This window comes from Sprattus sprattus (assembly GCF_963457725.1).
Source record: "Sprattus sprattus genome assembly, chromosome: 20".
Lineage (NCBI taxonomy): Eukaryota > Metazoa > Chordata > Actinopteri > Clupeiformes > Clupeidae > Sprattus > Sprattus sprattus.
The window spans coordinates 2,913,437-2,926,974 of NC_137918.1; positions in this window are offsets into that span (position 1 = coordinate 2,913,437).

Here is a 13,538-nt window from a genome sequence, read left to right on the forward strand (position 1 = left end):
GTCAAGTAGGTTGCCACTGTGTACCTTCTGTTTAGAGATACAAATGTTCTTGGATTTTGTTAGTTTTGTTCAGTGATCTGTTTTCTTTCATCTTAATTTGGTTGGGCCCAATTTTCTTGAAGCTGAGGTGGTCGTGGTGTACTGCCCTGAGTGGGACTCCTTTGAGGATTTAGCCCTAAATGCTAAATTTGGGAGGATATGCAGGATTTCAATGGAATGTTTGTCCCATTTTGTCCAGTCTTGTTGAGTTTGTGTACCCCACACCTCACTGCTAAAATGTCCAGTGTTTGACATTTTTGTCCTGAATATGTATAAAGATTTGTTTGTTTAACAGGGTATTGTTTCTCTGTGGCCTGGACCTTTTTGAAAAGTGAGTATTTTTTATGTTTTGGGTTGGTTGACTGTCAGGGCCCAGGTTTGACAGCCTTTTTCCAATCCTGAGAGGTGCTGCTGTTACCCTTCTTTTGTGGGGGACAGCAGGTCCAGGTCATCAGCATAAAGTAGACGCTTTATTTCAGTGTCCTGGGTGGGGCTTGCTTAGGTTACAGCCCTGTCTTGCTCCACGACCCTGGAAGAAAAATTCAGTTTTTGTTTCTATCCAGTCTTAATTTGCAGAGAGGTGCGTACACTACTGAAGGCCGCTCTCTAGCCTACAGATCAGGTGAAACAGCAGCGTACAGCGTAGCTAGGGCAGCACTGAGGAGAGGCATATCATCGGGAAAAGCCAAACACCGGCAATGTGTTGAGCAACTTTTCCACACTCACACCAATCCGAGACAAGTATGGGAGGGAATAAGAGCAATCTCGGACTACAAAGGGACTGCCTCACCGCTGTACCCACTCTGACCCCTCACGAGGTCAGACTCTGCCTGAAAACCATCAACCCCAGAAAAGTGGCAGGACCAGATGGTGTGGCAGGCCGCGTATTAAAGAATTGCAATTGCAAAAAAGACTGCAAAAAAGACTGCAGTCACGTGCCTGAACGACTATAGGCCAGTGGCTCTCACCCCCATACCTGCTAAATGCTTGGGAAGGCTGGTCATGAAACCCATAAGAGGCATCACACCAGGTTCCTTTGATCAACACCAATTTGCCTACAAAGGGAACAGATCTACAGAGGATGCAGTAGCCCTGCTGCTTAACACTGCACTGGAGCACCTGGAGTTAAAGAATACTTACAGTACATCCGTACTCTCTTTATAGATTACAGTTCTGCATTCAATACGATCCTTCCAGGCAATCTCATCTCCAAACTTCAGGACTTAAACCTCAATGCTTCACTGTGTAACAGGGTATTGGACTTCCTGACCAATCGCACACAGAGTGTACAACTGGGGAAGCATCACTCTTCAAATCTCACTATCAGCACTGGCGCCCCACAAGGTTGCGTGCTCAGCCCACTATTATACACCCTCTACACCAATGACTGTACTCCCTCCTGCCCATCCAACTACATCTTCAAATTTGCAGATGATACATCAGTGCTTGGCCTCATCTCCAACAACGATGAGGCTGCCTACAGGCAAGAAGTGGGAAACCTGGCAGTCCGGTGTTCTGAGCACAACCTCAGTCTCAACATAAAGAAAACGAAAACGATGATCATTGACTTCCGGAAGTCTGCCCAGCATAATCACCATCTCCCACTCTACATCAACGGTGAAGAGGTTGAGCGAGTCACCTCTCTTAAGTTTCTGGGTCTGACACTGACGGAGGAGTTGTCCTGGGTCAAAAACACAGCTTCCGTTTTGGGGAAGGCCCAGAAACGCCTCTTTTACCTCCGGAAGTTGAGGAAAGAACACCTTCCTCAGAGTCTGCTGTATAACTTCTACCGCTGCGCTATAGAGAGTGTGCTTACATACTGCCTGAATGTATGGTTCTACAGCTGCACAAAGGCGGAGCAGGCAGCCATCCAGAGGCTGATTAAAACAGCGGGAAGGATCATTGGAGCAGAGCTGCCCGACATCTTTTCCATCTCCTCCTCCCGTTGCCTACAGCGCTCTAAACGCATCCTCACAGACCATTCACATCCTGCCCATCATCTGTTCCAAAGAGCTTATATCCCCGTGCAATAAGGCTCCCCAACAGCTCACCCACCCCCACCCCCACCTCCCTTTCATCTCCCCCCGGCCCAGGCCGCCCCGCCCCGCCCCGCCCCGCCCCGCCCCGCCCAGCCCGCCCCGCCCCGCCCCGCCCCCCATGGACTGCACTCTAACACTTGATGCACCTTAATGTGGAGATATATTTTAATTTATGATATTTATACTCTATTTATTAATTGTTATTTATTATTATTTAGCTGTGGAAGAAGTATGTTGCTGCCTCTACTGTCTTTGTGGCAATGCAATAAAGTACTTTGAACCTTGAACCTTGAATTGAGCATTTCCCATTGGTATACATTGATTTCATCAGATTGTATACTTGTCCTCTGATACCACTTTTGATTAATTTAAACAAAAGACTGAATCGAAGGCTTTTTGTAAATCCATGAAGCAAGCAGGCATAGATTTTTGCATGGTTTTAGTATGCGTAATTGTCAATTAGTGTGTGTAATGATTTGTGTGTGTAATGATTAGTGTGTGTAATGTAAAGACATGATCTGTGGTTCTAAATTTTGGTAGGAAGGCAGTTTGGCTTTTGCTTAAATGATGTTCTGTGATGAAGTCTATGATTCGTGAATTTAGTATAAGACCATTCCCTTTTAGTATAAGACCTTCTCTTTACTATAAGACCATACCATTACTTGACTGGTGAGATTAGTATACTACAGAATACCTTTACCCACACATGACTTTGGAGATAAGTATACTTCAGAAGTCCTTTCCCATACATGAATTTATGCAGATCCCATGGTAATTTTGTGTGATTTGTCTCATCTCCATTTTTAAATATGGGGCCTATCAGTCATTCACTGCATATACAGTATCAGGAAAAACGCCCACTCTCAGTAGTAAGAACGGCTGATTTGAATTCATAGTCTGTGTGTTTAAACATCTCATTTAGGATGCCATCAGGTCTAGAAGCTTTTCTACATTTTGAGGTTATCAGTTTTTGGTCTAATTCTTTTTCTGAAATTTCGTAATCTAATGGGTTATGGCAGTCCTTAAAGGTTATTTCCAATTGATTGTAATTGTTTTAGTGTTTTACTAATATTTTTGCCTTCTCAGTCAAACCAGTTTTCTTGCGTTCCCTTTTTTGGGGTTAGTTTTAGGAAGGGTAAGTCTGATTGTGCCGCATGATGAAAGAAATTGTTGATGTGCTTTGTGGCCAGGGGCGGAGTGGGACACAAAAATCCACCGGGACAATTCTCACCCATCTGGCCCAAGTTACGTTCACTGGACAAAGGCAGAGCGATAAGCAGGTCCCATTTCCCATGGGGCTTTGCTCCACTAGATTAGCGTGGAACCATTGATTTTCGTTTTGATCCGTTGCACCCCCGTCGGAACTGGACCCCTTTCAAAGAGGGAGGCGCGATTCAGTTTTCTGTGAATAAGTCGAAAACTGTAGGGCAGGGGTGGCTAACCAGTCCAGCTCAAAGAGCCACAACAAAACCCAACACCATTTCGAAGAGCCTCACGAATCTAGGATCCCACTTTTGGGGGGGGGATAAGCCCCTACATAAACATTTTTTTACCCTGTGACCAAGCAAAACTAGGGGGGTCTGGGGGCGTGCTCCCCCATAAGATTTTTTTTTTAAATAACCTTTTAAATAGTGTCCTCTAGTGGGTTTTAGGAAGAGAAATTAACACATTTAGATTTAAAATATGGCACAAATATAAACATATTGAAGACATTTGCTGAGATGTTGTGTTGGATGTGTGTGAAGCAGGAGCACCCTGACCTGGGAGAGAAAGCTTAGGAGCAGCTACTACCCTTTGCCTCCACATATTTATGTGAGGCCTCCTTCTCTGCAATGACTGTGATCAAAACAAAGCAGAGAAACAAACTGTGCCTGGAGAAGAGCTTAATCACAGCAGTTGCCTACCCTTTTTTTGAAAATAACCTTTTAAATAGTGTCCTCTAGTGGGTTTTAGGAAGATTTCAATTTTCAAACTCTCCCTCACTAGTATATTACTTTTTTGCTCGAGCAATATTCCATGACACCTGATACGATGCCAACGTGACCGTTTCAGAGTAAATTTCCCAAAAACCGAGCCTGTTTCTCTGACTGACGTTTCAAAGTATGTACCTTGTGCCTGCCCATCTCTGTGCCTTTAGGAACTCTATCTAACTATGTTAGCATTCTGTGTGGAGAGACGGCACGGCGCTCCAAGTTTGAGGCTTTAAAATGCGACAGTGACGTCTGGCATATTAAGCAGAGGGGTTTTCCATTTCGCTCCGCAAATAATTCCTCCCATTCAGGCAAGAACATATCTTCATATTTTCGTTTAGCTTTACGCTTTTCTGGATCCATGGCATTCTATCAGTAGCTACTGCTAGTCTGGCTAGTAACTCTCTGAGACTGGGTGCACACATTAGAATGTTTCATGCTTGGAACATTAACGTTACTTGAAGACATCTCTCAAGATCGCGTGATGACAAAATATACATGAATAAATACCCCATTCAAATCGGGCAGCTTTTTGTCTGTATTTCCAAATATATTGCGTGCAAAATATGCATTTTAGATATTTGTTTTACAATATGAAAATTCTGTACACCAAGAGAAAAGTGACTGAGCACTCGAGCTGGAGCCGAGCCGCACGTCAGCCGTCAAAGAGCCGCATGCGGCTCGCAAGCCGGGGTTCGCCACCCCTGCTGTAGGGCCTAGGAGGACCACATTTTTTTTGTATGTTGGTCTTAAGAGGCCACATCAATCATTCCACTACCACTTATTTCATGTATAGCGCCACCTAGTTACAAATGAAAAAGCAAAAATGGAGTGTTGTAAAAAATGTAAATTGTAAGTTGACAAGGTCAGAACTGCACGAAATAGCTGTCCCTGGCAAATTTGGTAATTTTTCGAGCACTTTGACATATGCGATTAAACATTTTTGCTTTTAAATTTTCAACTAGGGGGCGCTATGTAAGGGATAACGGCCGACGAGCTGTGCAGTTCTACGAAGTTAATGGACTTCTGCGGAGCTCCGCGTCGTGGTGTTCTTTGCCCCGTAGCGTCCATTAACTTCGTAGAACTGCACAGCTCGTCAGCCGTTATCCCTTACATAGCGCCCCCTAGTTGAAAATTTAAAAGCAAAAATGTTTAATCGCATATGTCAAAGTGCTCGAAAAATTACCAAATTTGCCAGGGACATCAAGCCTGTAACCGTCCATCTTCAGTAGAGTTTTTGTCCATGGATGGAGGAAAATAGCTCTGTAGCGCCCCCTAGAACATTGCAAAAAAAACCTGCGCATTGGGGTTATTTTGGCGTAGCTTGATGGAATTCGGTACACGTCTTCATCATGCTTGGACGCACCAAAAAGTCTCTAAACGCCATGGTGGCAGGTCCACAGGAAGTCGGCCATTTTGAGTTGAAGATGCGTTTTGACGGTGTTTGCACACCTCGCATCTGATCAAACTCCTCCGACAGATTTAATGGTAACGCCTTGAAATGTGGTCAGGTTACTCTTCAGCCATGGGCGACTAAAAGTTATAGAAGATTTTCTCATTAGTCGGAAGGTGTGGGCGTGGCAGACCCTCAAACTTTACCAACTTACCAGTGCTTGCCACAAAACACAAAGTCTCTTATAACTCTTGCGTACATTGTTTGATCCAGAGAAAATAGGGTGGACGCTGGATCCGGCCCGGACGCGTACATATGCCTGACTGATATCACCTATAGCGCCACCTGTTGGTGGTTGGAAACTTCACTTTGTTTCCACACCTTGCATGTGATTGAACTCCTCCTACAGATTTAATGGTAATGCCTTCAAACGTGGTCAGGCTCTTCAGCAATGGGGAATTCAAAGTTATGAGAATCTTTTACAAAGTTTGAAGGGTGTGGGCGTGGCAGACCCTCAAACTATGCACTCTTCACAACTCCAGTCACTAATTACTTATGCATATATTGTCGAAAGTGCACGATCATTGGTGTGCTGGTGGTGGATCATTATGAGACCCTCTGAATGCATGCCAAGTTTCGTGCAATTCCATCCATGGGGGGCCATACAATATTTTTTTTTTTATATAACTGTACACCAACTGGCCTGTAGGTGGCCTGGCACAGTTTTCTTTGAATATCCCGAGAACTGTAGGGCTTTGGAGGGCCACCTTTATTTTGTAACCTACTGAACAGTTCGGCGGTCATATTTTGTAACACCTTGCGTTACGTCTAGTTAATAATAATAATAATTATAATAATAATACATCACATTTATTTAGAGTTTTTCACAGTTCTCAAAGACACGTAAGATAAAGACATACATAAAAAAAATAACAGAAGAAAAGAAAAAAAGAAAAAAAACATGGGTAAAACAAATATTTGATATAAATATAATTATTCCTCAAGAGGAGAGTTACACAGGTCTTTGGCTGTGCATGCATTCAAATTGCCGACGATTAGGATATTTCCCTGAGTTTGGAATTGGCTGATGTTTTTGGGTATTGGAGGTCAGGTCTTGTTTTTAACTTAAGGTAAATATAATGTTCACCTTCTCTAACATGTTCAAGAAGTTGTATATTCAGCTTTAAACCAGATAAGTATTCCCCCTGAGCTCCTTCCTTGTGTCACTCCAGGGAGCTTTCACTCTATGTTTCTCCCTGTCTCTTACACTCACACACCCACCCTCTTACACACACACACACACACACACACACTCGCGCACACACACACACACACACACACACACACACACACCCTCGCATGTACACACACACACACACACACACACCCACCCTCGCACATACACACACACACACACACACACACACACACACCCTCGCATGTACACACACACACACACACCCACTCTCGCACATGCACACACACACACACACACACACACACACACACCCACCCTCACATGTACACACACTCATCCTAATTTCGGTGCTGACCCTGGTGATGAAGTCCCATCTGCCTGTGGCGTGTCTGACTCGTGTCTCCTCTGGTAACTCTCCTCAAAGTCACGAGTTATGGAAATAGTCTGTCCTGTTCCGTCTCTGCTTACATCTCAAACTACCTGCTGAAAGTACCCCCTTGTTCCCCTGTTAAAGGTAGGGTTCATGATTCTGGGGAAAGATTGTTCATATATAAGCTTGGACCTCTAACCATGTTAGATTTAAGCTAAGAGTAAAATTGGGCTTTCTCTATAGAAATAGGTGCTGTTTCACTTTCGTAGCCAGAAAACGCATGATTGAGTCTGTTTTTATATCAGCTTAAGATTATGGTGATATTATTACAGTTTTTATCCATTGCTTTGGGCAATTTCACGAAACCGAAATTACATTCTCAAAGCTCTTAGTGCATTTTGCAAAATAGCCTATATGGTTCAGCAAAACTACATAGATCACCTTCAAAAGGTCATATCTCACCCAAAACAATTAAGTCAAGCTTCAAAACCAAATCATGTTCTCATAAAAATAGTCAGTGCCCCCAAAATGAAAAGTTCCTTCCCAAAAAGAAAAGGACATTCTCCAAGCTTCAAATATATTTGCCAAAATAACCTAGATGGTTTATCAAAACACTATGGCACACCTGCAAAAGGTCATATCTCTCCCAAAACAGACAACTCATCAATTAAAACTAATTCCTTTTCTCATACTGATAGTCAGTTCCCCCAAAATGAAAAGTCCCTTTGGCATTGTTTAAGCACTGCAGGTCAAAACATTTAGATGTTTTGTCAGTATGTCAGTGGACCATAGAAATATCCCTCATGTGCACATTTCAATCTTGGCTTAGTCCTTTGACACTGAATGGTTACTGTAGTAGATGTTTTCCAGAATACTATGTGTATCAAACAGAAACAAATTCAAGAGGAGCCAACAAGGTTTCACATGACGAACTGTATTGGACTCATGCCATGGAAATTGTTACAGTATGTAATTGCAAAACAGAAACAGAAAATGTGTACAGCAAAAAACACTGTCAAACTAAAAGAACATCAAAACTAAAATTAAGTATAGCCTACACTACTGTAACAAAACATACAGAAGGAAAGGAAGTCTACAGTCTTCGTCCTCACTCTCCTGCTCAGCCTCACACTCACGTCTGTCTGGCCACAGATTCTCATCTACATCGCATCTCCCTTGCAATGCAACGTGGGAAGAATCGGCGTGCATGCCGCAACCATCCCCTGCAATGATCAGCCGTTACATCCTACCAAGCAGCATCCATTGCTTGGAGGAGGGACCTCTGATTTAGAGCCCGATGCTCGTAGACCCTCCACCTCCAAGCTGAAAAAAAACTCCTCAATAGGATTTAGAAATGGGGAGTAAGGGGCTAGGAGCACCATCACCATCCTTTGATGGGCAGCGAACCATGCCCTGATGAGCGGGCCACGGTGAAAGTTGACATTGTCCCACACAATCACATATGTCGGCAAGTGAGGCCCTACCAAACAGCCCTCATGTAGAGGGATAAGATCAACGTAAAGGCGGTCTAAGAACACCAGGAGCTTCTGGGTGTTGTATGGGCCGATACTTGGAATGTGGGTGACTACCCCGTTTTCGGATATCGCAGCACACATTGTGATGTTGCCCCCGCGCTGTCCTGGGACAGTTGCCCTTGCTCGTTTGGTGCTTCCATGTTCATTCTTGTCAACTGTACTGAGCTTTGTCAAGCCCTAGATGTTTGATGGAAGCATTTATACTCCTGGATAGCACCTGTCAGCTAACTAAAATTACTGAGTGATTGGTGATCGGATGTGAGAAACTCCCCCTTGATTACAGTTTTTCCCAATCGTTTTCTGGCATTTAGCGAATCATGGGTCAACTTCATCTAATGCTCACATCTTCTTTGCACAGCAAGAGTCTTCTCTGGCAAATGGGTTTACCATTTCTCATTGCTTTCACGCAAATTTCTTTGAGTGTCAATACACTTTTCAAAACAGTTTACACACTTCTCAGAGAAAGACACAAAACCTAATTGAATAACCATGTCAACACATTGAAGACACTTAGTAGCAGCCTACTGGCACTGCTCTCTATATTCTAAATATCGTCAACACCTGTGTGAACTCTCTGTGCAAAACTAATCAAGCAGTTCTCAACCTCTAAAAAAGGGTCAATAGATTGAAGTTGATACCAAGCATGTATCGAATAGGCCACCACCAACAACCTTAGGATGAGGACAAGGAAGAGGTTGTGGTAGAGGTAGAGGGGCCCCTGTCAGGGGATGTGGCATTTGTGTAAGATGCTCAAATGAAATTAGGGCAAGAGTCATTGATCCATAATGAATCATGATCTCTCCATGAGAGAGGCTGGCCAAAGGGTTCTTTCAAACCTGAGCTGTCATACTGTGGCATCAATTGTTTGTATGTTCAGCAATGACAATGACACTTTGCTGGCCTTCACAGTCAATATAATGTATTGTGTTTCACTGTATTTGCACTCTTGGCAACAACCATTTCTATAATTTTGTAAAGTATGTTGTCACAATACAATGTATACTGTAGTTTCACTAAAGTTGTTTACAACATATACGGTCGAATTCTGATTACTTTATGTATATTTACAGTATTTACAGCCTATTGCACTATTTTTACAGAATCAACACACTGGCCCACACTGGTGGCAGGGGGAGATTATTCACTGCAGAACAGAGTTGACCTTTTCACTTTATAATGAAACCTGTCATTTTGACGTACAGAATATACATGTAATGTGGAAAAAGGACTGCAATACTGTAAATATTTTTGTGTCAGAATCTTTGCCATTTTGTGCAGAGTAAAACAAATGTTACGTAATCAATGGTGTTGACAGGTCCTTTTTGAGAATATATTTGATATAGTGTTTAGCAATGCAAAAACAGAACTACAAAATTTTACTGTATACAAATTTCAGATTTCGAATATTTTCTGACAGTATATTACAGTTTTTATCCATTGCTTTGGGCAATTTCACAAAACAGAAATTACATTCTCACAACAACACGTGCAAGCCTCCAAACCACTGGGCACTGGTTCACAACAGATTGGCATTTCTCATTCCTTTAATAAAATTGCAATTGTTTTAGAAACTCCTTGCAAATGACAAGTACAATTGCCTACAGTTTGCACACATTTCAAATGATTTAGCACATCTCTGCAAATGGTTAGGTACAATTGCCTTCAGTTAGCCCAATTACCAATTGAATACATCTTGCTGGTCAAAACTGACTGTTACTTCTCAGTCAAGTGGTTGTTCTCTGCAAAACATGTTGGCATAATTTCCTTGAGTACATCATCACCTGCAAAATAGTTCACTCTACTGTCAAAATCTTTCAGGCACATAATACCATGAAAAACATCATGGTATATCCTGTTATATGGATCTATTGGATCATCAGCTTACAGTAATTTTCAGGTGCAACTAGATTTTTACTAATCAAGGGGGAGATTCACACATCCAATCACCAATCACACAGTAAGTTTAGTTAGCTGACAAGTCCTATCCAGAAGTATAAATGCTTCCATCAAATATCTAGAGCTTGACCAAGTTCAGTACAATTTATGAACATGGAAGCACCTGGCCAGGGAAACAACCAAGGGCAAGTGCCTGTTAGAGGAGAGGAGGAAGAAAAAGAGGAGCAACGGCGGATGTCCCAGGCCAGCGCGGGGGCAACATCACCATGTGTGATGCCATTTTAGAGAATAGTGTAGACACCCACATTCCCAGTCTTGGCCCATACAATACCCAGAAGCTCCAGGTTGTGTTGTTAGTGTAGGCTATACATCATTTTAGTTTTGATGTGCTTATTGTGTGACAGTATATTGTGCTGTACGCATTTTCTGTTACTGTAACCACGATGTATGGCAATACTGTAACTGTAACAATTTCCATGGCAGTATGAGTGCAGTATGAGTGCTACCTTGTAGGCTATGCTGGAATTATTCTTTTTTCTGTTTGATACACAAAGTATTCTGGAAAGAAAACATCTACTGCAGTAAACATTCAGTGTCAAAGTACTGATCCAAGATTGAAATGTGCACTTGAGGGATATTTCTATGGTCCACTGCCATACTGAAAAAACATCTAAACGTTTTGACCTGCAGTGCTTAAACAATGCCAAAGGGACTTTTCATTTTGGGGGCAAAGACTATTACAGTTTTTCCCAATCGTTTTCTGGCATTTAGCGAATCATGGGTCAACTTCATCTAATGCTCACATCTTCTTTGCACAGCAAGAGTCTTCTCTGGCAAATGGGTTTACCATTTCTCATTGCTTTCACACAAATTTCTTTGAGTTTTAACACACTTTTCAAAACAGTTTACACACTTCTCAGAGAAAGACACAAAACCTTATTGAATAACCATGTCAACACATAGCAGACACTTAGTAGCAGCCTACTGGCACTGCTCTCTATATTCTAAATATCGTCAGCACCTGTGAGAACTCTCTGTGCAAAACTTATCAAGCAGTTCTCAACCTCTAAAAAAGGGTCAATAGATTGAAGTTGATACTACAGTAAGCATGTATCGAATAGGCCACCAGGACAAGGAAGAGGTTGTGGTAGAGGTAGAGGGGCCCCTGTCAGGGGATGTGGCATTCGTGTAAGATGCTCAAATGAAATTAGGGCAAGAGTCTATAGTGAATCATGACCACCATGAGAGAGGCTGGCCAAAGGGTTCTTTCAAACCTGAGCTGTCATACTGTGGCATCAATTGTTTGTACGTTCAGCAATGACAATGACACTTTGCTGGCCTTCACAGTCAATATAATGTATTGTGTTTCACTGTATTTGCACTCTTGGCAACAACAATTTCTATACTTTTGTAAAGTATGTTGTCACAATACAATGTATACTGTAGTTTCACTGAAGTTATTTACAACATATACGGTCGAATTCTGATTACTTTACGTACATTTACAGTATTTACAGCCTATTGCATTATTTTTACAGAATCAACACACTGGCCCAAACTGGCCAGTGTGTTGATTCTGTAAAAATAGTGCAATAGGCTGTAAATACTGGCAGAGGGAGATTGTTCACTGCAGAACACTGCAGAGTTGAGCTTTCCACTGTATATTGAAACCTGTCATTTTGACGTACAGAATATACATGTAATGTGGAAAAAGGACTGCAATACTGTAAAAATATCATGTGTCAGAATCTTTGCCATTTTGTGCACAGTAGAACAAATGTTACGTAATCAATGGTGTTGACAGGTCCTTGTTTAGAATATATGATATAGTGTTTAGCAATACAAAAACAGAACTACAAAAGTTTACTGTATACAAATTTTCAGGTTTCGAATACTTTCTGACAGTATATTCCTTACAGTAAGCAAGAGTGCTCAAACCCAAATTGTAGTACGTTGTCAGTGGTAAAATAGTCAATACTGGGAAGTGATGCTTTCATAGGTTGATATTGAAAGCTGTATTTTGAGTTTTGCTATCCATTGTTAAATAAATGAGAAAACATACATTTTCAATTGAGCCCAAATTGTAGGTTTTGAAGTAAATGTTTGGTTTTGATGGGTGTGTGATACGTTTTTGAGAAGGTAGTGTCATTCTGCTAACATCATACAGTGTTTTGGTCATTTCAGCTTCTGTTACGGGCTGTGTGTGAGCTGTTTTGAAAACGTAAACAGTGAATGAAAAAATTCGGCAAAACGATTGAGAAAAACTGTAGTATGAGAAAAGGAATTGGTTTTAATTGATGAGTTGTCTGTTTTGGGAGAGAAATGACCTTTTGCAGCTGTGCCATAGTGTTTTGATAAACCGTCTAGGTTATTTTGGCAAATATATTTAAAGCTTGGAGTATGTCCTTTTCTTTTTGGGAAGGAACTTTTCATTTTGGGGGCACTGACTATTTTTATGAGGAAATGATTTGGTTTTGAAGCTTGACTGAACTGTTTTGGGTGAGATATGACCTTTTGAAGGTGATCTATGTAGTTGTGCTGAACCATATAGGCTATTTTGCCAAATGCACTAAGAGCTTTGAGAATGTAATTTCGGTTTCGTGAAATTGCCCAAAGCAATCGATAAAAACTGTAAGTAAGAGTGCTCAGTACAAAACCCAAATTGTAGTACGTTGTCAGTGGTAAAATAGTCAATACTGTGAGGGTGTTGCACAAAAGTTGAAGTGATGGTTTCATAGGTTGATATTGAAAGCTGTATTTTGAGTTTTGCTATCAATTGTTAAATAAATGAGAAAACATACATTTTCAATTGAGCACAAATTGTAGGTTTTGAAGGAAATGTTTGATTTTGATGGGTGTGTGATACGTTTTTGAGAAGGTAGTGTCATTCTACAAACATCATACAGTGTTTTGGTCATTTCAGCTTCTGTTACGGGCTGTGTGTGAGCTGTTTTGAAAACGTAAACAGTGAATGAAATAATTCGGCAAAACGATTGAGAAAAACTGTAGTAAAGTTCTAGTTGCACCTGAAAAAATTAAGCCGATGATCCAAGAGATCCATATTACAGTATATACCATGATGTTTTTCATGGTATTAT